The sequence below is a fragment of the Perca flavescens genome, chromosome 3 (genome assembly GCF_004354835.1).
Source record: "Perca flavescens isolate YP-PL-M2 chromosome 3, PFLA_1.0, whole genome shotgun sequence".
Taxonomy (NCBI): domain Eukaryota; kingdom Metazoa; phylum Chordata; class Actinopteri; order Perciformes; family Percidae; genus Perca; species Perca flavescens.
In genome coordinates, this window is record NC_041333.1 from 19,467,786 (window position 1) to 19,492,588 (window position 24,803).

At 39.8% G+C, this 24,803-nt stretch overlaps 1 long non-coding RNA gene across 1 annotated transcript; it reads right to left on the reverse strand.

The window, feature by feature from the left end:
- Positions 1 to 2,421: 2,421 nt before the first annotated feature.
- On the reverse strand, positions 2,422 to 24,579 carry LOC114553158 (uncharacterized). Its single transcript, XR_003692262.1, has 2 exons — positions 24,181 to 24,579; positions 2,422 to 3,154 (listed from the first exon to the last, which is right to left on the reverse strand). It is a non-coding gene; the product is annotated as an uncharacterized LOC114553158 (long non-coding RNA).
- Between the last annotated feature and the right edge of the window lie 224 nt (positions 24,580 to 24,803).

The following is a 24,803-nucleotide window of genomic DNA, read 5'->3' on the forward strand; positions in this document are numbered from 1 at the left end:
TGAAGTGCTATGAAATAGTAAAGGTCAATGACTGGAGCAGATACCTGTGGTGTACAATGACACTTATTGTACACTGGGAGACACACAGTATACATGCTCCCACAAACACACAAATACTACAGACAGTCTACAGAGACCAACACAAACAGAAATACACACTTGCAAACTTGCTGTAATACTCAGTGAGTAACACAGCACTGCCAAAAAACCCACACACATAGAATGTTTAATGCCTGTGAACAACTTCTAAACTTTTTTTATTCATAAATGGAATTTCAAATTGGTGCCCTAATTTCTCTTCCTTTTTCTTGTCCTTTTTCTGGCTCACTCGCTCCCATCTCTTCTCACACTTGCAGTTGAAATGGAGATGGTGTTTTCGCAGCAATTCAGAGCAAACCTCCTTAAAATTGGCTCCCTTAATAATTCAGCATTTGAATAAAGCTGGAATTTCGAATGTCACTGTGCGTAATTGTGAGTATAAGTGAGAGTGAAAGACAGCTTGTAAAAAGAGAGAGGAAGAAAGGGGGGAAAGGCAGGTCAAGGGAAAGGAGTGGGAGAGAGTGATGTTTGAGAATAAAAGAAGAGCAGCAGAAAGAATTTGGAGAGGGGTGTAATAGGGTTTGAAAAGCTTTTTAACATTAGCACTTACAGGCTACTAAGACTGTGTGTGTGTGTGTGTGTGTGTGTGTGTGTGTGTGTGACACTAAATAGACTCAGTGTTAAATCTCTCGTTCCCCATTTTATTCTTTTGGATGGGTATATTATAAAATTTTTAAAAGGAACACTTTGACATTTTTGGGAAATTTTCTTGCAGAATTAGAGAAGATTGATACCACTTTCACGTCTGTACAATAAATATGAAGTTACAACTGCCAGACAGTTAGCATATCTTAGCCCAGGGGTTGGGTATCGTTTGGATTTTAACAATTCTGATTTCAATTCTGCTTTTTGATTCAGGTTCTTTAGGATTCTTGATTGCTGATTTTTTGAGGGGCAGAGTGAAAACAGATCACAGAAGATAAAAAAAACGTTGAGACGTTGCTCAACGTTCCAGTCCAGAAAAAGTGCCATGTGTATGCTGTAACGGATAAGCAGAACCAGAATTAAATTAGTTTTACGGGTACCTGTTCTTGGCATTTTGGAATCGGTTCTAATCTGGAACCAGGTTTTCGATTCCCAATTATACTTAGCACAAAGACTAGAAACAGCTAACCTGGCTCTGTTTGAAGGTAACAAAATCTGCGGACCAGCATTTCTAAAGTTTGCTACAGTTAACACGTTATATTTCATTAGAGGCATTGGTGTTTTTTTGTTTACTTTGAACATAGCCAGGCTAGCTCTTTCCAAATTGTGCCAAGTGGCCACTGGCTTTAGCTTGATATTTATAGTACAGACATGAGAGCGGAAAATCTTGGCAAAAACTGCATTTTTTTTTTTTTTTTTCTAAATGTCCTCTGTCTATTCCTTTAAAAGTCATGAATATGGAATAATGGTGTTTACCTGTTCTAACTAGTATAATTCATGCAAACAAAGTTCCTTTTGGAGATTCAGCATGCTTGTCTTTTACTGTGCATGTGTCAATGCGTGCTTGCATTCCCACTCACACACAAACATGGGAGTTTGTGTGGAAATTATGAGACATTTCTTCATATTCAAGCTCACAGAGTGTAACAGCATACAAGCTGCCAACCCAGTTCAGCATAAGGAACTAGACAGAAAATCAGAAACACATCATTCTCCACTCCAAAAGAGACTGTGTTTTAACGCTCACACGGACGGCACTCTGAGCTCAAGAGGCGGGTGTAGACTGTGGGTGGGCTGGCTTCCACTGAATTTCAAATTGGTTTGACAAACAACAAAACAGTTGATGTGGCATTTTCAAATCTAGGGCAGTCATTTCATCACACAGAAGAAAAGGCAGCAAATATTAAGGCTGTAAGGAGTATATTGTGATGGGTTATGGGATGGTGGTTTCTGTGTGACGAAGTGTCAAACAACTGTGGGGGGGCAGGAGGAAGAAATAGCAATTTAAAGTGTCAGAAACGCTGCATATAGTCGTGGCATATTTTCTACATCTCATACCCAAGTGTGGAACCATTGCTCAACCCAGTCTGCTCAGGATTTAGCTTTGTACTGGTTGACTCTGCAGCACATGGTTTCCCTAACCTTACCCTAGTTCTTCTCTGTGCCTAACCATGACCATGCCTGTACCGTAGCCATATGTGGATCTGGTAAGAATAACAATAAATAAGACTCAGTGTCACAAAAAGTCTGCTCTCAGGGCATCTTAAAGCAGACCACAGCTTTTAAGATTATTTAATAAAATTTGAGCTAATCCATCCCAGTGAGCAATAGTTGTTTTTTTCAGGTGCTCGTGGAAAGGTAGAAATTGAGGAATTGATCAATACAGCAACACTGTAGACAATTTCAAAACTTTATTTTCTCCGTCAAGACATTTTGTAATTTTAACATCATGATGGTAAAACAGGGACTTTGTGTGAATGTAAAAAAAGATTGATATAAGAAATACAATATTCTTTGTATTCACAATGAACCACACCTCCTGTCAATCACAACTCCTTCAAGCCAGCACACCAATCACATGCTGTCTGTAGCCATAGATCATGAAATGAAACGGAAACAAAGCTGGACTTCATAAGTTTGGCTTAACATTGGTTCCCATTCCCTGCTTTGCATACCTCACAGTATTAACGTTTTTTATTTGAAAAACAACTTTCAGAAGTGGAAAAGCAATTATAGTGTTGGAGTTTGTGGAAAAAAAATATCCAAAAAACAATCTACAGTAAAGAGAAAAGAAAGTGGCAAAGTACAATAAATGTGTTTTCATTTTTAAAATCATGGCTTAAGCAATTTGGCTTTAGTTAATTACATTTAAAGTATGTTTTAAGTTAGATTTTGTCTGTAGTAGCAGACACTGTATGCCAGGGTGACTGTGGAAGTGTAAGAGCATGGCTGCACTGTAAAAGGCTGTGCACAGGACACAGCAAACTGCCCGTCTTTAATATTGATGGACTCTTGACTCCTGGAAGTGTGAAGTGAATCAGCCACGAGGTAATATGATTACCACACTTAACCCTGAGACCTGTGACCTGTCTCACCTGGCATCTGATGATTTATTCATTCAGATGGGAAACTGGAAGACAGAAAGGCAGATTAAATGGGGAAAGGGACAGATGGCTTAGAGAGACAAGCTGATGAACAAAAGAGACTGCTGTAAACTAAATGAGATAGAGGAATTAAATAAACGGATAAACAATTACGGTTTTGACAAGGTCTGGATTCACAGGAACCATACAAAAAGACAGACCGACGGAACAGTAAAAGGAGGTGGAAAACATTATGAAAATCGCTAAAAAGTGTTAACTTGTGAGGCTGGATAACTTGTGAGTCAAAATAAAATCACCTCAAATAGTCAAGGTCACAACTGAAAAGTGAATTCAAATCCATCCCTGCATGTTACTATATGTGTAAAAGAGGACAAAAATAGGTGGAGCTTCAGTTTGTTGAAAGAATAACTTGAACTTTACTGTACATGATTGGTTAGATAACAAGATTCCTGTCTAAAAGGCCACGGCCATTATATGAGACACTATTGCGTACTTTATACTAAACAAAGCCAGTGACAAATGATCCCCAACTGCAACTTGTTTAGGCTGCTTGTTTTCTCTGTGCAAAAAGCATGAAAACAAAATGTGTTTTGAACCATTGTTTCTTGCACATCAAAAGATCTACAGATGTATTTTACAAAATATTATATACAGTATACTGAACTGAATAATAGATGAGGAGTCTAATAAGAAGATTAGCGAGTCAGTTACAGCTGCAGTGTTACTCACGTCTTGAGATTAATTATTTAGGCTATTTATTTAAAAAAAAACAAAAAAACATTTCATTAAATCGTTTCCCCTCAGAAAAGATAAAGCTGGAGAGCGCAGAGAAGAGGCAATATGATGTTAGAATATTCTTCTTCGTTAAGGGACAGTTTTTTTTTTTTTTTTGACAACTTGCATTGCTAGGCCTCGGACAAAAATATCAAACAGCTTGATAACAATAACTGGACGTCCCAGACAAGGTCATGATCACAGGATGCAACTAAACAGGGGGGCCAACCCTGTCTTAGCACAGCGTGCGCCGAGGCTCCACACTGACTCTGCTGACTTCCTGATTCCAAAAAAAACCTTGTCTGTGACCAAGTAATTAGGGATGTCACGAGAACCGATACTTGAGATACCATCCGGTTCTAAAATGACAAAACACCGACGATGCCCATTTTTTTGAAGTACCGTATGCACCGTTAGTGATGATGCCAGTGTAAGCAGCATCGGTGCTGCGCCTCTTCCAGGCTGGAGTGTTCCAGTCAATACATTCAGAAGGTCACGAACAAGTGGCCAAAGTCACGCCCTTCTACTTCCGTTCCATGGGACATATCTTTCGAAAAAATATGAACGAGAGTCAACGGAGATAGATTCTACCCAACCTAAAAAATGGCATGTTCACTGCAAACTCACGGTCCTCTCTTCCTGATTTACAGCCCCCCTCTCTTGGCTTCAAATAACTCACCATTGTCGGCTACGGCCGCTGAACAGGCTACGTTGGAAACAGCTGTGGCCGCTTGCTTGATCCTCCGGTAACGTTAGCAGGGTTAGCATGGCGGTGTTAGCCAGGACCAGTCGAGATCACTTTACTGAATGTGTCTCAATTGTTTTTGCTAGTAACCAACTCGGGTACTCTAGCTATATATATTCAGTGGGAGTACACAAATATTGAAATGACATAAAATGCCGTCCCTTGTAGCCATGATGAATTAGCCTGAAGCTAATGCTTGGCTACCTGTTCAGGAGGAAATTAGCCAACTCAGCATCCTTTTAACCTCTAAGCTGTCTCCATCTTTCAAATACATCTCCAATAGTTACCCATGGTTTGTAATGTCTCTGGTCACGCAACTGTTAGAAACATGGTTTTGTTTTGCACTGTTGTTGTTTTTGCACAGTACCTTTTGAAAAGATGCCTGGAAGTAGGGCTGGGCGATCTGGAGAAAATCAAATATCTCAATATTTTTGACCAAATAACTAGATATCGATACCGCAACAATATTGTTGTGTTGACTATTGGTGCTTTCACAAAATATTTACACAATGAGATTTTTGATAAATAATCATCAGTAATGTGGATATAATGACTAAGTGGGTAAAGGCAAATTACAACAGTCTGGTATGTTCAGAAAATGACATAACTTTACTGTAATGCAGTCTTTAAAACCAGGAAAAGACAACACTTATGCCATATTATGATATTATGATATCCAAAATCAAAGACGATATCTAGTCTTAGGGCTGGGCGATATGGACCAAAAGTCATATCCCGATATATTTTGGCTGAATATCGATATACGATATATATCCCGATATTTTTTTCCGCAAAGTGAGAGCAAATGTTCAGTCAAAGCCAAAATCAAATATGACATGTCACAATTAGTTTCATAGAGACAGTTGCAAAATCAAATAAATAATAAACCGGTTTCTTCACCTGGTTCATGATTAAATGCTCAGCTGTTCAAATAACAATAAAATGTAAACCTAAATACTGTATAACAGGAGTACCTTTTTTGAAATCAAAGCTCCATATTTGTGATTCGTTCCAAAGGTCAATTAAGCTTTTGATATTAATATAATCTACTTTGTTCAAAATGTAATGCCTCATGCCTGTAAGCCTAGGTTTATAGTCCCATTCTTCCACTTGATACTGCTTCCACTTAAGTAAACTAAAAGATGAACTATCGACTACAAAACAAAGAAACTAATTAATGTGTTAATACAAAGAATATTTATTATGATCGGTTCACAGATCTGAGTTCAAACGGAAACTTCACCCTTCTGAACTAAGAGTTTCTGCTTCAAGGTGAAGTTTAAAACAGACTGAAATGTCCAGGCTCATTCCTCCACTATTTATTTCTGTATGTATTTATGCGTTACATGTCATTTTAACGGGCACTGAGCTCCAGATCCTGCAGCCGCAGACGGTCTCTGCTGCCCGCTGTAGCTTCTCTCCGTCCGCCTGCCGCCGGCAAACTTAGTGGAACTTTCCGCCGATATCGACATACAGGTCGTCCTGGACTACGTGTAAGATCCTACCGATCACCACTCTGTCTTTGGCTGGTCCGATTTGGATCAGCGGGGACCGGCGCAGCAGCGAGGCAAAGCTGTGTTTTTCCCGGGGGAAGAGACGCTGCGGCCGCCACGGAGCTCTCCGCCTCCCGCTGCCGCGGAGCTCAGGTTGCTGGTCAAGGCGGCATACATAATCATAAAACACATTGTCACCTGTTAAATGTTATTCATTGCTGTTTGTTCTTTTCATTTCCTCTATCGAACATAATTAAGCAGTACAAAAGTCCGGCATCTTTAGCGTTGATCTGAATGCTTCGCACCCCTGTTCCAAGATGGCGGCGGTTTTGACGTATGTTTAGAACCTCAAGGCGACATCTGTGTATATATCTATGGGAGCAAGGATCACATTTGAACTATATCGATATATGCGATATGGTCTAATTCCATATCTCATTTAAAAATATATCGATATATTTTTAATATCGATATATCGCCCAGCCCTATCTAGTCTTATATCACGATATCGATATAATATCGATATATTGCCCAGCTCTACCTGGAAGTCTGGAATGTGTCTGGGGACACTAGTTGTTGCACTATGACCATTAATTGCACTATGTTGTTCTATACTCTATTGCACATGTAGTGTATGTCTTGTTATGACATTTTGATATTTTAATAAACTAGTTCATGTTTCAAGTTAAAGTACATGGAATCTTAGAAAATCCCTTTTACCGTTGTATCAAAATCGGCCTGTTCACTAATACATAAGCTTGACAACTGCAGAGGGTGGCAGTGTCACTTTCCCTCCCTCTCTCTGTGTCCATGTGTGAATGAGTAGCCATGCTTTACTCCGTCCCTGATCCAATTAACATGACCTGAAACAGGTGTACGAGCTGGCATAGCACTGAGTTTGCATTCTCAGCCAGAACACACCCACCTACACTGTAAGAGAAGGTATGCACATGATCCTGTATGTGTAGTCGTCATGGACACCACCTGTCCTCCTCAAGTGAATAAAGAATGAGCTTTCATTTCATTTCAGTGAACCTGTAATCATTTGCTTATCACTCTCGCCAACAGGGGAATTATACAAATGTAATCACATCTGTGGGTACAACCTCACCCTCTGCACACATGTGTACACTGCACATCCACACAGTCACCTGGTTTCTACGGAATGGAAAAACAAAACTCAGCTTCACCGCTGATAGATAGATAGATAGATAGATAGATAGATAGATAGATCGATCAGCGGTGAAGGTGAGTTTTGTTTATATAGTATGATGCATCAGAAGCTGGTATACCGTTAGTGTATCTTAATGATTATTCTCTACAGTGGTTTAGTCAACCTATCATTTATATATTTTGTTCTGTGATTCTAACAGTGTACTATTACAACACTTTCTACTGTAAAGTACAAATGTTAAAGTTGTGGTATGTTCACTCTAATCTTTCATACTATACAAGCACCTAAACATTGTAAAACCACTTGTGCCTGACAAGCTCATGGCATTACAGAAAGAAAGTGCACAAATTGAAGCTTTTTGAAATGTACTTTTTATATCCATGTGGACTTCTGATCTCTTTCTTTCCAATGTTAGCTATCCTCACTATAGTGGTAAATACCTCAGCTACAAGAAGGCTGTCCTTGTGCTGCAGAGAAATGAGCTTACAACAGAGTCTCTCTTAGCCTCACGGTCACTTCCCTTTCAACAGTGAAACAGACCTCTTGGCTATAGGGGTAATAATGTTTGTACCAAGTGAGTATGAAACAGTGGCTGGCAAAGTATTGCAAAGAAAATGGACTTAATTTCCCACTGGTTACTCTGTAGGGTCGGATGCCATTATGATGTCTAAAATGTAGATATACAGTGTTTCCCACACATAGACTATTGTGTGGCGGTGCGCCTCACTCAACACCGGCCGCCGTTATACATTTTTATTTTTTAAATGCTATTTAAAATACTTTCTTCTGCATTTCCTTTCCCTGCTCTCCTCTGTCTCTCTGTCACTTGTGTCTCGCTCACATACACAGCTCTTCCCACCATGCGGTGTTCGGTTTTTTTAAGCCCCGAACGTCACCTTCCAGGCAGCGCGGCAATGGTTATGTTTACGGTTACGGTGAGCTGCCTGTAAGGCGACGTTGGAGGCTTAAAACACTATCGATTCCACTGTGCGCATAGCGTCTGTCTCCAACTCTCCATCAAGGAGAGAAGACGCCTGGCAAAATTCACAAGTTCACAAAAGCTTGGTATCTTGTGAACACCTTTACACAATCACCATTAAAAAGTGCGATAAAAATATTTTATATTATGAATACAATGTTGTCAGTGTGTTAAAGTAGGAGTCCCGACCCGACTCTTAGCAAACAAGCGATTGCGCCTGCTTTAGAAAGTTAACTAGTCGCAAGTTTGCGGTAAAATGCAGTTGGGTTGTCGAGGTCAAAACACTATATGTAGCAGCTGTGAATCAAATAAACGTATTATAAATAATGTTATGTCATTTTTTACTTTTACACTGAATGTTTGCTGCTTCAATCCAGATGAGTATTGAAAAGTATTTTCCGCGACTGAAAAAGGCACGTGTTGAGGATAAGGACCAGCCTGAACAGAGCTGAACAGTCTGACCAGTGTAATTAGTTATGTTATTAATTTGTTTACAATATTTTCAGGCTTCAACCAGTGAAAGACATGTAATCGTTAGGCATTGAAGTAGGAGAGGAGGACAGCATCCAACTGTGTCCTCAGTTTTTGATGAGTTGATGATTGAGTTTTTATTCATTGTTTAACGGTATAGGTGTTTTAAAGTCCTCTGGGACCAATTCAGGGTTTCACAACTAAACTTGACATGTCTAATGAAGTTGTTGTTCAAGAGTAGGGATTACAGACTATACTCATATACACAAACTAAATCAGGGAACCACTGGTTCAATCAAATCACTGGAATAAAGTGAATTCGTTAATTTTATTTTCCGACCACCACGTACAATGTCACATAGCTGAACAGAGCAATTCACATAAAGACACATACATAAAGTAGGCTATGTATACTACGGCTGTGACGGAATGGATTTTTTCTTGAAAGAAGCATTGTATCACCGCGGTATGGCGTTAGAGGAGGGCAAGTTATAGCAAGAATGGCAGGTGCGTTGAGTGAGTGACGTCAATGCCTATGTGGTCAAGCAAGGACACCATTTTTTTAAATCTTTGACAATAGAGCTTTCTGAACTGTCAGTGAAACAAATCAAAGGCCAGGAGAGAAAGCAGCGTGACCTTAAATGACAGAAAAATGCAGTAAAGACTCTCACATTGAGCTGAAATGGAAACGCTGCTGCAACATATGCCGTAAGGTTTAATTAAGGGTTGTTTATCCTGTTACTCTACAGTATTTAAAGAAAAAGCATAAAGTATAAAAGTATGAAGTGGTCTTTTGTCGGGATTAAGCAGAGCTGTATAGTAACAAAGTAAAACAACTTCACTACTCTACTTAAGTACTAAAAGGCTGTATCTGTACTCTACTGGAGTATTATTTTTTTTCTCCTACTTCCACTTTTACTTGAGTACATATTTTCGATGAGTTTAATACTTTTACTCAGATACATTATTTTTATGTAATTTACATAAGAAATCCCAGAGATCGCGTCTTGTTTCTTTTGATTACGGTTGCCTGTTCAGAAGTCAGAGACGATGTAAGTTTGTACTGTTTGTTTTAGCTATTGTTGCAGCAGATGAAGCTATTCCTGAGTTGTTTGAGTCTGCAGTGAGTACTGAATGTTAACCGTTTGACCCTGTGATGTGAAGCTGCTAGCTAGTTTATCTGTATTTTGCTAGCTTGCTAACTTTCCACTACATCACACGTTACTAACTAGTGTGTGATACGTTTTTTGGGACTTTAATCATTACTGTGCTGGAGAGGATTTGCACAGTGCGATAATTGTACATTTTATTTCAGTATTTGTTAATATTTGTTATATTTAATATTAGTTAATTCCTTTGGCTACAGCCTTGGCTAAACATTTCTCATAACATAAACAATATGATATTCAAACTTTTGACTGCTTTCTTTAATAACACAATACTTGTACTTTTACTTTCAGTACTTGAGTAGTACATTTTAAAATAAACTACTTGCAATACTAAGTACAAAAATTTTTTAATACTTTAGTACTTCTTCTTAAATGTGGTGCTTATAGAGCACTTCTACTCAAGTCACTTTTTTGATAGAGCACTTGTACTTTTACTCAAGTATGGGTCTCTAGTACTTTATACACGTCTGGGATTAAGCTACAAGGCTGCTAGGCTAATTCATACAGTGTAAAGTGCAATGGTAAAACTCGACCATCTCAGCTGAGAATGGAGAAATGTCTGGCTGAGTCCTTCCTTTCTCTACTGTGTATTATACAGTATGTCCAATAAATTTTATCTGTAGATATCACAAATACTCAAGCCTAGAAATATTTCGCAACAATCAGACACACATATTCTGTGTTTAGATGACCTACAGATAAAAAATTATGCCTTTAAAACCACTACTCCGTTTTAACAGATTTTCTTCTTTTTTTTGCATTTTTTATTGATTTTCCATTAAACCAGGTATCTTTGTTTACAGCATACATTAAACAAAACCTATACAAATATAGTATAACTGTATTAGCCTATTCAAATACTAATTTAGTGAAGATACCCACCCACCCAAACCCACCCAACCAGCCCCGCTTGTCCCTTTAAATCCAGATCTTCGTGATTGTCCAGATTTGTTAATTTTTGTCCTTTATCTGGATTTAATTATATGCAACAAGCACTAGATCATGCACGTTCACAAACATATTTGGCTGTGGGCTCCAACAACTGCACATGTTGTCTAATTTTCCCTGACGGGTTTCCTACAAGTCGTAATTGAAACACAGCTTTTTTAATAGCAGTAGAGTAGCGTGATGGTGATGATCACAAAACAAGTTGCTCATTGGCAATAACTGATTGTGAGAATTGTTGTGAGTGTAATTTTATGGATTTGTTGGCTTACTTATTATCTACTGATTATGTAATCACAGTTTCGGCACAACAAGAGGCAAGAGACGAATGGAAGACAATGAAAAAATGATTAAATATTTTACACAAATTGCATGTAATTACGTAAAAACGTGAGGATTTGTGGATTAAAACATGAAATGGAAGTTCATGGTTCCCAAACAATATCTCTTAAAGACTTTGAACCCCTGACATTTCCTAAAGCAGCTCCATGTTGTACATGTGTGTTTTTTGGTTTTAAAGATTATTTTTTGGTCCTTTCAGGCCTATATTTTCATAGTACAGCTGAAGATATGAAAGGGGAGAGAGGGGCAATGACATGCAGCAAAGGGTCCCAGGTTGGAGTCGAACCGGCAGCATTGAGGAGTGAACCCCTACATATGGGCGCGCACTCTACCAGGTGAGCTACTCAGACCCCTACATGTGTGGTTTTGAGTGCAATAATCCAACAACTATTGGATAGATTGCCATAAAATTTGGTTAAGACACCTTAAAAGGTCCCATGGCATGAAAATTTCACTTTGAGGTTTTTTAACATTAATGCGTTCCCCCAGCCTGCCTATGGTCCCCCAGTGGCTAGAAATGGTGATAGGTGTAAACCGAGCCCTGGGTATCCTGCTCTGCCTTTGAGAAAATGAAAGCTCAGATGGGCCGTTTTGGAATTTTGCTTCTTATGAGGTCATAAGGAGCAAGGTTACCTCCCCTTTCTCTGCTTTGCCCGCCCAGAGAATTTGGCCCACCCATGAGAGAGAGAGACATCATGGCTTTCAAACGAGCAAAGTGGCAGTTGGTCATGGCCACACCCCCACCCTCCACCTTGCCCCCCCTCTCTCCTCATCAATAGTTACAGACACAGAAATGGCATATCCTAAGGAAAGCTCATTGTGGGACTGGCTCTAGTGGCTGTAATTCTGCACCAAGGTTGAATTTCGGGAAAGAGACTTCAGATACAGTATTAGGGGACCACTAAGGTCTATATAAAAGCATCCAAAGAGCACCATGTCATGGGACCTTTAAGGCTGATTTGTATTATCTTAGGTGAATCTCTTTCTTCGCGATAATCTGCAATATCACATTCCCATAACCCTGTATATTGTGCTTAGTGAATATTGGTTTAACCTGTTTGCAAGCTCACATTTGCTAAGATAGTGAACATGGCAAACATAACTGTAAAACAACAGCATTTTAGCATTGTTAAATATTAGAATTAGCTCAAAGCACGTCTGTGCCCAAGCCTCACAAAAGCTGCTGGCATGGCTGTAGACTCTTAGTCTCATTAAAAACCATGTGATCATTCACCGCAAGCCTTCAGCACCACCTGTATCTGCCCACACAGGTAAAGGGATGGGAAAAAAGGCAAACCTGGACTCAGACCAGCTAGTGAATCACATCACAGACTTTGAGCCAGCAGCTTTAAGCTTGCAGCTCACTCAAACGGATACTCGTTTCGCATTGCACCAGCAGCCTTCATGACAGACAGAGTCAAAGAATGGACACACGCAGCTGGAGTATGAAGTAGCCAGAAAACCAGTCAGTCAGAAGTCTCTCAGACTAGCAGCTTGTTTGATTGGACACCAGCTGCCAGATTCCTCTGCTGCTCCTGCCTTGAGGCAGACACTCTTCTGTTTTTTTTTTTTTTTTTTTCCATGTTCCTTTTTTTTTTCCTCTGTCCTCCACCTGGTCTTCAGAGGAAGACAGTATTTTCGCTCTGTATCCATCCGTCTGCTATGACGTAAATACTGAGATATTTGATTCTTAATCCCATGTGTTGCCAGGATGCACCGGTACCTCCGCGCTAACCTGGCCAGCCCAGGGAACCTTATTCCGTTCTTCGTAGTGAGTTTCTACCAGTCTGGTGATGGTACATCGTGACGGAATATGATATGCTGGATCCAATATCCATCTCAATGAACTTGCAGGTCCCTTGGGTAATTTTCTCTTTTTTTTTTTCTTCATGATTACTTTTGAAATCGAAACGGAAACTCGCAGCCAGGTAACCGAGTATGGAGTCAAATATTGCCCCCGGTGGTAACATGTTTAATTGCTGCCACACTGTGAAATTCATTCCATTGCTTCAGGACACTACGCAACGCATCAGCATTAGTTTAATCGATAACAAATTAACGTGATCGACGAAATTCTTAATAATCAATTATTGATTGTCGAGTAATCATGTGTCGTCCCTCCACGCCCTACTTTTTCCTTGCAGGTGTTGCATATTGCAAACTTGTTATCTTCTGCACACACGCTGAAGAATTTCAGCTGACATGTTTAGGGTTGGGTACCTTTCGCATCTGAACCAATACCACTACCGATACCAGTACCTGGAATTCGGTTCCAGTACCCAACGGTTCTTTTTTCGGTACTTTCCCTCTTATTTTACAAAAAAAAATATTTCAGTTGTAAAAATAATTCCAAATCTATTTACTTAGAACATTGTTATTTATTTAGATTTTACACTGACAGAAATTAAACACAAACAAAAATAAAACGCCTCCCTCGCTCCTCTCAAACCCGTCCCTACAACCTATTAAATTGAGTTATTATTCTACTTTTATTCTTGTATTTGTATATTAATCTATTTTCTATTGAATTCTACGTTTTATTTTCATCATGACCGTTTTTAATTGCTCTTTAATGTTTCATATAAAGCACTTTGAATTGCCTGTTGCTGAAAGGTGCTGTAGAAATAAAGTTGCCTTGCCTTGCAACCTAGCCTGTCAGTCAGTCCCCAGGGCACAGAAACCACCATTGTGCCTGCTCGTGTCAGAGGTGTAGGGTCAACAGCACCGCGACCGCTTTCGGCTCGCCATTAATATCATATCGCCGCAATATGTGTCTAACTCTGGGGGTTACGGTGAATAAGCTAAATTCCCAATAAGTCGGTGTGTTCCTTTAAGGTTTGTATTCCAGTGTAGATCCAGCCTCCAATCATACATCGCAGGAAACCTTTTCTGAACAGCCTACCTACATTGAATACTACAGCCTTAGCACAGCCCAAACAAGGCCATGATACAAGTGGTCAAGGCTAGAGGAAAAAGGTTTTTTTTTTTTCCCATCTCTTTTTAACTGTTCCCAATTTTTTTTTTTTTTTATGAATTTCATGTTGCAAAGAGCCAGGAATATCAGATTTGCCTATACACGTTTTATCCACAGTGATTTTGTCACAAGGTTCATCAAGAGTTTCATTTTGGAAAATCTACTTGACGTCTCTTTCATGATCATAAGAGACAAGCATAAAGCATCTCAAGGGAGCTTTTTCACACCAAAGTGTAATATATATAAAAATGAGTGACACGTCTTGAAACTTTTTAAGATAAATGCACCACAGACTTAGTTGTGTCCCAGAAAAGTTAGGGAGTAACAAGGCATGTGACAAGTTGAGAAGATGACAGCTTGGAGCCTACAGCGACAACTTTCTCTGTATCGACAGCACTTTTTAAAAATCTTTCCTAAAACTCTTCTTGAACTTGTCATATCTTTCATGTTTTTCTTTTCATTGCTTTGAGGAAATCTAATTGAGGGAACTTATTAAAATTAGCAGTGAAAAGAATCCAGTATCCTTTGAATTTACAGCCAGACTTGTGCAATTACAGGAGGAGCAAACGTTACCCTGATAGAACTTTGTGAACACCAGCCCTGAAGCCTTGACCAAACAGATCAGAAGGGACTGTCCCATTGACATGAGAGTGTCTGTAGTTGTACTACTTATCTTTCTTTTTTTCTTGCTCAGCTACTAGCTAAATTAAATAAGCCTCTTCTCAGCTCCGTGCAGCCCTCATTTGATCTGCAATCCCCCCATCTTCTCCTGTCTAGACATCCAGATGTGAAATGACTATGGTAAGTGTTTTTCCCCCTAATGTAGCCTAATGATAGAAAAGCAGAGAATAAGTATGTTATGCTTCAAACCAGTGACTAGCCCTGTCGCAATTATTACAGAATCGCTAGGGGTGTGAAAAAAAAAAAGAAATCAATACAGCAGTAGCGATATTTTCTGTGGCAATACTGTATCAATACACAGACGCCAAGTATCAAGCTTTTATTATATAAATTGCACATGATGATTTAACTTTTTCGTACTAGAATATATAATTTTGCAGCAATAAAATTGAATTGAGTTGAACAAACACAGAAATGTTAGCCTGACAAGCCAGACCCACATCAAGATGTTGAGTCTGGGAACTCACCATTGACAGGGCTCAATCCGAGGGGCAGGATAAACGGTTGTCTTTCAAATTCCCTCTGCACGTTAAAGGATAGCGCTACAACCAGGCAGAGCAACGAAGAAGGTAGAGAAGCTAGTTGATAGATTAAAGAAATTAAAGAAAAGCTTAACTCCAAGTCTTCCAGAAGACCGCTGTTCCCAGCAGCAGCAGCCATAAGCCCGCCCACCGACTCTATACACGATGTGATTGGCCTGACCAGGTTTTGTTTTTTCCAGCTCGCAAGCTGCAAAATAATTTTGCTGCTGCTAGGGTGCGTCTAGATTTCTAGGCTACAGAATTGTATCTTTTTAGATAAAACAGATGTTGACAAAGTTTTCCTTTGGGGACATAATTTGAAGTTGGAAGAAAAAGTAATGAATCGCAATATATCTCAGAATATGGCAATATGTTTAAAATTTCAATAATATCGTATTGTGACATAAGTATGGTGATAATATCGAAACACAGAGGTGCCAAGAACGGGTCTCTTGATTTATAGCGCAGAGTCTCCCCTACGGGTACAGCAGTGTTTGACAGCTAGGGGAAAGTTATGATGGAGTGGTTGCTTCGATGCAAAATTAACAGAAAAAGACAACTAAATTGTTAACCGCAATTATTTGTATGACACCTACCAGTGACAAAGAAGGACTATTTTAAGGCACCAGCTTTTAATGCTGAGGCATGCACAATGCTTCTTCTTGGTGAACAGTAATGGTCCCATTAAAGACCATCAATTATTGACTAGGGTTAACTACAGCATTGAAAGATATTAACTGACATCTTGTGCTCTCAGATCTCGCCTACCTTGTCTTTTAGCTTCCCATACTTCTCAAGCTTTTTAAAAAAAATTTGGGGAACAAATCATCCTTTCCTTTTCCCATCTCCCGATTATCACTGCATAAAATGCCCTACTAGACCTTGTGATGTGGAAACTTACTGATTTTGACAAAAAAAATGTGGTCTCCCAAATATATACATTAAAAGTATACAAACTTCTTGTTGCATTTTCTCTTTGCCCAGAATATTACATTATTACCAGGAGAAGATAGTCATCCTTTACACATGCTGCTGTTATATTGTTATATGATAAGAAACGAGAGCTCAGCCCAGCCCAGCTCAGCTAGGGAAATTACAGGCCAATGTCAGCCTGACCTGGCATTCAGATTTCTGTGTCGGAGCTGACAAGCAGCATTTGTATCCAGTGCTGAGGTGTCCACACAGGCTTCCTAAGGCAGCTGAACATGATGCCAGTGCTTCCTTTCTCAAGCCTGTGGTTTATTTCTTTTTTTTGCCAGACATCTGTGAGCTGTAAAATACAGTTTTCCTATTTGTAAGGGATATTAATGATGTGTTCCACAGTATGTGGTTACAGAGCAGCTGGCAGAAATGTATGTGACTACAGCCCTGTTGTGTACTCAAATAAAAAGGGCCGTAACAGTCTATGTTTCACAATGCAATTAACATACCTTCTTCATTTTTTGTTTTGTTTTGCGATGACGGTAAAAAAAGAAAAAATATATTATTATATTTAATATATATTATATTTATTATATATGTTATATAAACAATATATTGTGCAGCCCTATCCAGGAAGAGTGTGCTTTTGGTAAATAAATATGGTCAAAAGTCTGGTTATGGGCCTGAAGAACGAAAGGATTCTCTGACCCCACACACAATGTGAAATGTAGCTGTTCTGTCACTTCTTTCTTTCCTGGTTTTATGCCTCAACATGAAGACCCTGAGAATCACTATCACTCACTTTCCACTATCTTTGTCCGTATCGTCATCTCGACCCCCTCCAACATCTTATTCTATTATCAACTGATGTGCAATGTGACCTTTAAAGAGAGTAGAGGTGACAGGCTATGCACTTTGATCTCAAGATATTTTATCTCGGCATCCATGTTGGCTCCGTGGAGATGTGTTCTACAGATGCTGCCCAGATGTCATAGGTCTTACAGTGAGCCGCGGCTGCAGTGTCCACCGCTTTACGTAACTTGGATTCTCTTTATTGTTGCTTTTACTGCAGAGCTTTTCACAAGTTCAAAGAGTATAACAGAAAGCTAGAAAAAAATATGTATTAGGCTATTTTTTTTTACAACCAAGATCCAAGAGAAATGTCAGCTCAGAAACATACTGAAAGCAATATTTCAAAAGCAAAAGATCTGCTGTAAGCAAAAGTGTTTTTTAATCACTCAGGTGGTGAAAATATTTCAGCCAGTGCAGCTCAACGTCTACTGGCTTGATCACTTTCAGTGGACAATAAAAAGTGTTTTATATAGCTGCAGATTGGGGATATATATGGAGTACCCTTAAAACTTTACAATGTGTAGTATGGGTCATCATAAACCAGAGATCATGGAACTTGGCAACAGTTGTATTCAATCAGGTAGTGAGAGATGAAAGAGTGTCAGGTACTAGTATTTTGAAACCCCTTATGTGCAACATACAGTAGAAAGCAGCATTTCGCCACACTGAATGCATTTTAAACTACTGCCATGCTTAAAAAAAAAAAAAAAAAAAAAAAATCAAGTAGAAAGAGTACTGCCATTAGGGTTGGGCATCTTTCGCATCTGAACCAATACCAGTATCGATACCGGTACCTCAAATTCGGTTCCGGTACCACTTTATCGGCATCGCCGTGACTCACTGTGACTTCAACAAAACTGCAGAGCCGACGTAGTTTGCGCCGTCTGCACCTCTGTGTGTGTGTCGGACCTCTGCTCTGTGTCAACATGCACAGAGGACAGATAAGCTTGCTCTTACACGCTCTCAGGTACCGAAATTTGGCACCGTTTGATTTTATGAGAACCAATACTCCGTAGTACCAACGTGATTCGGTCGGTACCGGTAATATTACCGGTAAAAGTACCGGGTTCGGTACCCAACCCTAACTGCCATTTAAATCACTCTGCTTTAAGTTCATCCTGCATCTGAGAATCATTCTCGAGAAGTTGGAAGTTGAAGCCCTGCAGTGCGGCGCAGACCGCAGTCCAGCGTGCCCTGCCCAGTGCAGCACATTCACTACTTTCATGCCCTTTAAAACAAAGAGCTATCCCCATCTAGGATTGGGCATCGAGAACCAATTCCTACTTGGAATAGTTTCAAAAATTGCGATTCCAGTGGAATCGTTTCTTTATTGGAATCGTTTGGAGGATTTGGTTTCAAATCTGATCATGGGTTCCATATTTAACATGCGCAAGTTTTGGTTTCCGTAGCGGCCAGACGCTTGTTGTGTTGCAGCCATGGAGCACAGTAAGCGGCGCTCTAGTGTGGCTTTATTTTACGTTGAAAAAGCCCGGTAAAACTGCAACCCACCACTGAATCAAAATAAAACTTTCCTCTTATTTGTGAAATAAGCATGTGACCCATTTCAGAATCGCAATTGGAATCAGAATTGTTAAAATCCAAACAATGCCCAACCCTATCCCCATCAGGACAAAGGAAATCTATCGTTGTCTGGGACGTGCAGAGTTTTAAATATGAATACAGCAGCTCAGCTAAATACCACCATAGTTCCTTGAATACAAATAAAATAGAATTAAAATGTGGTTTTGTTTTTTCATGTTGTATTTCTGAAATTCTATTTAAAGTTGAATTCAGTTAGATAGGACTTGTTTTACATGGCATATTGCTGACTATCTGTAAACAAAACAGTTGCCTCTTTATTCTTCTGCTGTTATAAATGCGTTTGGAACACTTTTTATTGCATCCATCTCCAAAACACCTGTTGGTTCACAGTAGAATAATTCATGAAAACGACGGTTTTGTGGTTATATAAGTCTGGTGCTGTGTGCACAAACATTGAAAAGATGAAAATATAGAGTGACCATAATATTATAGACTACAATATTATAGACTGCAAGTGCACTGAGCTGTGGCAGGCAGCAGGCCTTGCGAAGCAAAGAATATTGCAGTGTGCCTCTGGATGTTGATCGCCACACCCCCCTACCAAGCCTTGCCTCCCACTGGGGCGCACAGCGACACCAAAATACCAAACCGGCACAGCCAAGGACCTCAATGCACCTCAGGAAAATACCAGTTTGCCGATGCGACACTGCTTTCGAAAATAGATACTTCATACTGTACAGACTATGATTTTTTAAAGGGGGAGAAGTCCTCCTATCACAATGAACGATTTCCTGGTTTTATAACAGTCTGAATCACAAACTGAATAATGGCATTTTGTGCCACATTTTGTTTCTCCTAGAAGTTACACTGTGGATTAGAAAGATTTACAGGCTGATCTAGTTTATTAAGTACAGAAAAAAAATAAGATGAAGTAAATGAAATTGCTTTTTGTATGGGTATTACTTTACTGAACTTGAAGCAGCTGTCATAAGGTGTTTTGCCATGGTATTACCACACTCCCAAGCCAAAGATGGTCACTGAGAGCCCCATGATGTTCAAAGGATTTGGTAACCTTTCAAGCAGAATGGGCAAAATGATCAAAAGCAGTTTGGATACTTGACCTTTTTAACATAATATCATGCTTGTATTGTCTAATGAGGCAGTACAGGGATCAAACAAAGGGACGCAGATGACAGCATTGCAGCTATAATTGGAGAGGTTACACTGATGGTTGTGAACTGCAGTACGCCATTCCACAGGACTTAGCCTACTAGGGAGGTTAATGATTAACCGTTCAACCATTAATCAGAAAAGCTTTATTGCCAAATATGTTTACTAAGGGTGTGACGAGATCTCGTTTTACGAGATCTCGCGAGATTAAAACGTGACGAGACTTCTCGTCGAGGTGAAAAGTTGTCTCGTGAGGTGATGTGATGTCAGCGTGATGGGCGTGAAATTACTATTGAAGATCCCCTGCCACTTTTAAATCATTTGTGTGGCAACATTTTGGTTTTCCTCATGGAAATAAATAAACGGCGAAAGAGTGACAGACAAGGCGAACACAATATGTAAATATTGTAAGAAAAAATGCCGTATATACCGCGGCTAACACGAGCACTATGCAAAAACACTTACAGCACCACCACAGCTCTCTACCAACTACAGCACCCGCGACGACAACATTAAAAGGCCAAACAACTCTAAAAGCCTTTGCATCTCTGCCACCGGTAAGTGCAAGAGCCACGGCAATAACGAGGGACATAGGCGTTTTCATTGCAGCTGATATGAGGCCATTTTCTGTGGTGGAAAATGTCGGATTTCGCAACTCCTAAATATCCTTTGCTGTCTCCACTTGCCAAAGCATACCTTTCCATTCCTGCTACCTCAGTTCCAAGTGAGTGTGTTTTTTCTACTGCAGGAGACATAGTTACTGCCCAAAGGTCTCAACTGCTGCCAGAAATAGTCGACATGCTTATATTCTTGAAAAATAACATGACCATATCTTAGGCTGTTCTGTGTAGTTTATCTTATAGAAAAAAATAGTTTCTGTTTGCACTTGTAGTTTTGAGAGAGCAGTACTTTGGTTATTGATACACTTACTGTTTGCATTTAAACATTTTCTGTTGTTTACACATTTATTTTATTTATACTGTTTATTTTTTATGTTCGATTTGTGGAAAGGAGTTAGATTTCACAGGGCAGAAGCCAGTTGGTAGATTTTATACAAAACATTTTGCAGTGTTTGCATGTCCTTTACTGCATATGATTCATTAAAATAGTAAAAAAAAAGTTAAATAACATTCATCATTAATAGTTGATTTCAAAAGGCACCTAAATTGTTTTGCATTTTGTGATTTTTCAGTTGAATAAAAAAACTATTTTCCATTCATATATTTCATCATTGAGGATTTCTTTAAAAAAAAATTTAAAATCTCGTCTCGTCTCGTTCTCGTGAACCCAATCTCGTGATGTGTCTCGTCTCGTGGAGTAAGCGTCTCGTCACACCCCTAATGTTTACACACACGAGGAATGTGTCTTGGTATCGTAGGTACAGGTCACATTAAAGCATTAAAGCAACATGCACAAACACACCGAGTCGCCATATGCGGCGCCATCTCAACTCTCTCCTAACTCTCGCAACAGATACAGCATGACATTGGGAGAGGAGAGGGAAACAAAAAAGTGGCTCTCAGACTATCCTCATAAAGATAAGAACAGTGTGGGAACAGGAAAAAAACACCTCAGCACATAAGCACACAAACAGTACATGGGCACTGCTGCACATAACATAACATAATACAACATAACATTACATAAATGTACAGTTGCACATTTAGCTGCGAAGGCGTGGGACTGGGGGTATAGGGCTGGGGGGGGGGGGTTCTGTCTGCTGAGAAACGCACAGCCTGGCAGCCCACTAGTGTCTCAGTCCGCAGAATGTTATAGCGATAACACAGCACGTTGCCGTGGTGACGCCCCTGAACAGTCCAGGGCCGATACGACAATCAGCAGGCAGAGGGTAAGACGGGGGAGGAACGAGAGCGTCTCGCTTGCAGAGCCCCGACAGGGTGACTGTTTGTCTCAAGAAACGGCCTTGGCAAGTCCGTCCAAGATAAGGGGGCCGAAAGATTAAATTTGTTTGGGCTACACGAATGGCTGCTCTAATTTAACAGTCATACTATTGTTCATCCGGTCAACTGGTCAATTTTTCTTTCCAAATCAGTGACCTTCTTCATGATGGTATCCAAGCCGCGGGTCATTGCCATGTTGTATTCCATCACGCGATTAATAGTCCCAGTTTGCGCACTGATAATCCCAGTTTGCAAACTGATCGCTTTTTCAACAGCTTCAGTCAGGCCAGGCATCTTCCTTGGGCTTTGGACAGCCACCAGAGTTTTTTTAATTTCTCGATAAACCAGTGCGAAGCATCCTCCAATCAGCAGCAGTCCAGTTATCATGGTTCCGAATAGGTAGATATCCTCAACGTCCTCCACGGAGAGCGCAGAGAGACACACGACACGCCATTTCTCCCAGCCGTCCATCGTATACCCCGCAGCAAACGTTCCGTCAGGACATGCTGGCTCACCCGTACCAGTGCTCTTCCTCGATAATACCGTGTCAATTGCGCTGAGAGACCAGTTAATCAGTTCCATAATTTGGGTTTCGTACAGCCTGAGCCTTGCAGGGAGAGTCTCTAAAAAGTTAACAGCAGACAACACAAGACAAGATAGCAAGCAGGGTAGGCCTGGTAGGGAGAGGGAGAGAAAGCGACCGCCTTCGCTGAGAGCAGAAAGAGAAACCGACAATGCACCGGACATCGTGGCTGCGCGACCAGTACAAGTCCACAGCTGTCCACGGAACGCGGAGAGTATGTCCGAGCCTCCCGGACGGGTGAACTGGGACTCCGTTGCCTGCTTGTCGGTTAACGGTTAATGATCGGTTTATGCGGGTCAGCTATGGCTCAGAAAAACAACTATAATTAGCATCACTAGGACTTACAAAGCAAAACAGTGTACTGTTGGATAAATGAAGAGGAGCTAGTAAGAAGAGATCCAATGATACTATATAGACAACCACAAATCAAAAAAATCAATTTGGTTATTTTCCTCATTTAGACAATTGTTGCAATTATCTTTGACTGCAGCGTGTTACTTTTTACAGTCGCTGTGTGTGACCCACAGTACAGACTAACATACTGTAGCCTATAGGTTTACTTTGATGCAAATAGTAGCTTGCCCAGGTATTGAATGAGGCCCATTATCTAGTGTCTGAAATTCACAACTTATCTCTACAAAAGCTGGCTGATCTATCCATGTTTCACACATTCACATACGCACATAGATGCATAAACAGCTGCATGAACAAAACAAAGACATAGACTAAATACGCACACAGTCAAAAACATAACATAGCCTTAAAATGCCGAATTACAACATTAAATAAAAAGTAATCTGCACAATGGGATTACCAGTGAAGTGGCGTGTACACACAGACACAACTACGTTGCTAAACACATGTAGGCGTGCACAGTAAAATGCAAATTATGCACACACACAAAAACCCAAATGAAAAAAAAAAAAAAACTATATTAACTAACTTTCTGTGAATAAAGTAGAAGTTCTGGCCCCGTTAAAACCACAGAGGCTACACTGGAGCCAGCTAAATTAGCTTTAAAACCAAGACCTCATTTTAGCAGTGGAGTGATTAAAAAAGTCAAATCATCGTAACATAATAAGTTACTGTACACTGTAACAGAGTTAAAAAAAATTCTGACTTGTGGTACACCAGTACTTGGTGGTGTTCTAAAAAAAAAAAAAAACACACATCACAATTAAATTTGTAAACTTTAGGGTGACATTTAGTCAACAGATACAGTAGATACATGACTTGCACATGCATCTTCTTAGTTTACATTATACATCAAAGCTCTGATCCAGGTAGAGATCAGTTTTGAATACTGCAAAACATAGAATAACATTCACAGATCTAAAAATGTATGTTCACATCAAAAAGTATCAATGCATGTATCAAATACAATGTGCATCTATGTTTGCCATACAAAACATAGCCTAAACAGCCAACAGCATTTTCGATAGATATTAAAGCTAAGCGATTTACTATTAAAGCACAGCTTAAAAACAAAACAAGGATAAAGAAATGATCACAAGCAACTTGCAGACCACTGCACATTCACAAATCACACACCATCAACCGGTGACGTATTGGCAAAGTCCTGCAGGCTTTTATTCCTGCCACTGTGTGGGTAGGCTATGCATGCTTGCTATACACAACAGTTTGACTATCCAGACAAACAACAGCAGATAATAGAACATTCATTAAATCAGCAAACACAATGCATATAGTTAAATCCACACAGAAAGCCACCGCGGGACATTTAGGAAAGAAACCAGCGAGCAAAGACAGACAGTTACAGAGACATGCAGTTTGTATCCAACTTAAATAGCCTACCTTATTTGACGTCCAAGTCCTTTCTCCTTTCTTTCATAGAGATGAAGTCCATAATTTCCGACTGCACTTGTTACTGTCTTGGTCCTTTTGTTTGTTTGTAGACAGAAGTTCTCATATCCTTTCTCCATCCTGCTAGCTAACTTATCTTCACAATAGCACATTAGCTAACGTTTGCTAGCTATATCATCACGTTAGCAGCACTTCTCCCGGTTGCTTAATTTAAACAACTCCTATTGTTAACTTATATTGTTTGTTATGAGTTCAGACAATGACTGGCTTTACAGTTTACTTCAGTTTCTTCTTCCAGAGTTCTGTTTAACCCTGGTATCGCAGTAGCGTGGCAGTGTGACAGCATTCAATAATCGTTTGATACTTTTTGATGAGATATGCTAACTTCACCTGCAGCCATGGAAGCCGCAGAGCGCAACGCCATCGTCGACCACACAGACTGGGGTGCTGTTTCACTCATATGAAGAAAAAAAAACTTGGCAGCAGCAACAACAAAAGAAGTGTCTAATTTTTTTTTTTTTTTTTTTCATTCATTTATTCAGAACATAGAAATACAAACTAACAAGGCACAATCACAAATCCATCTCAAAAAACAGAACTGTTATAAATATTAA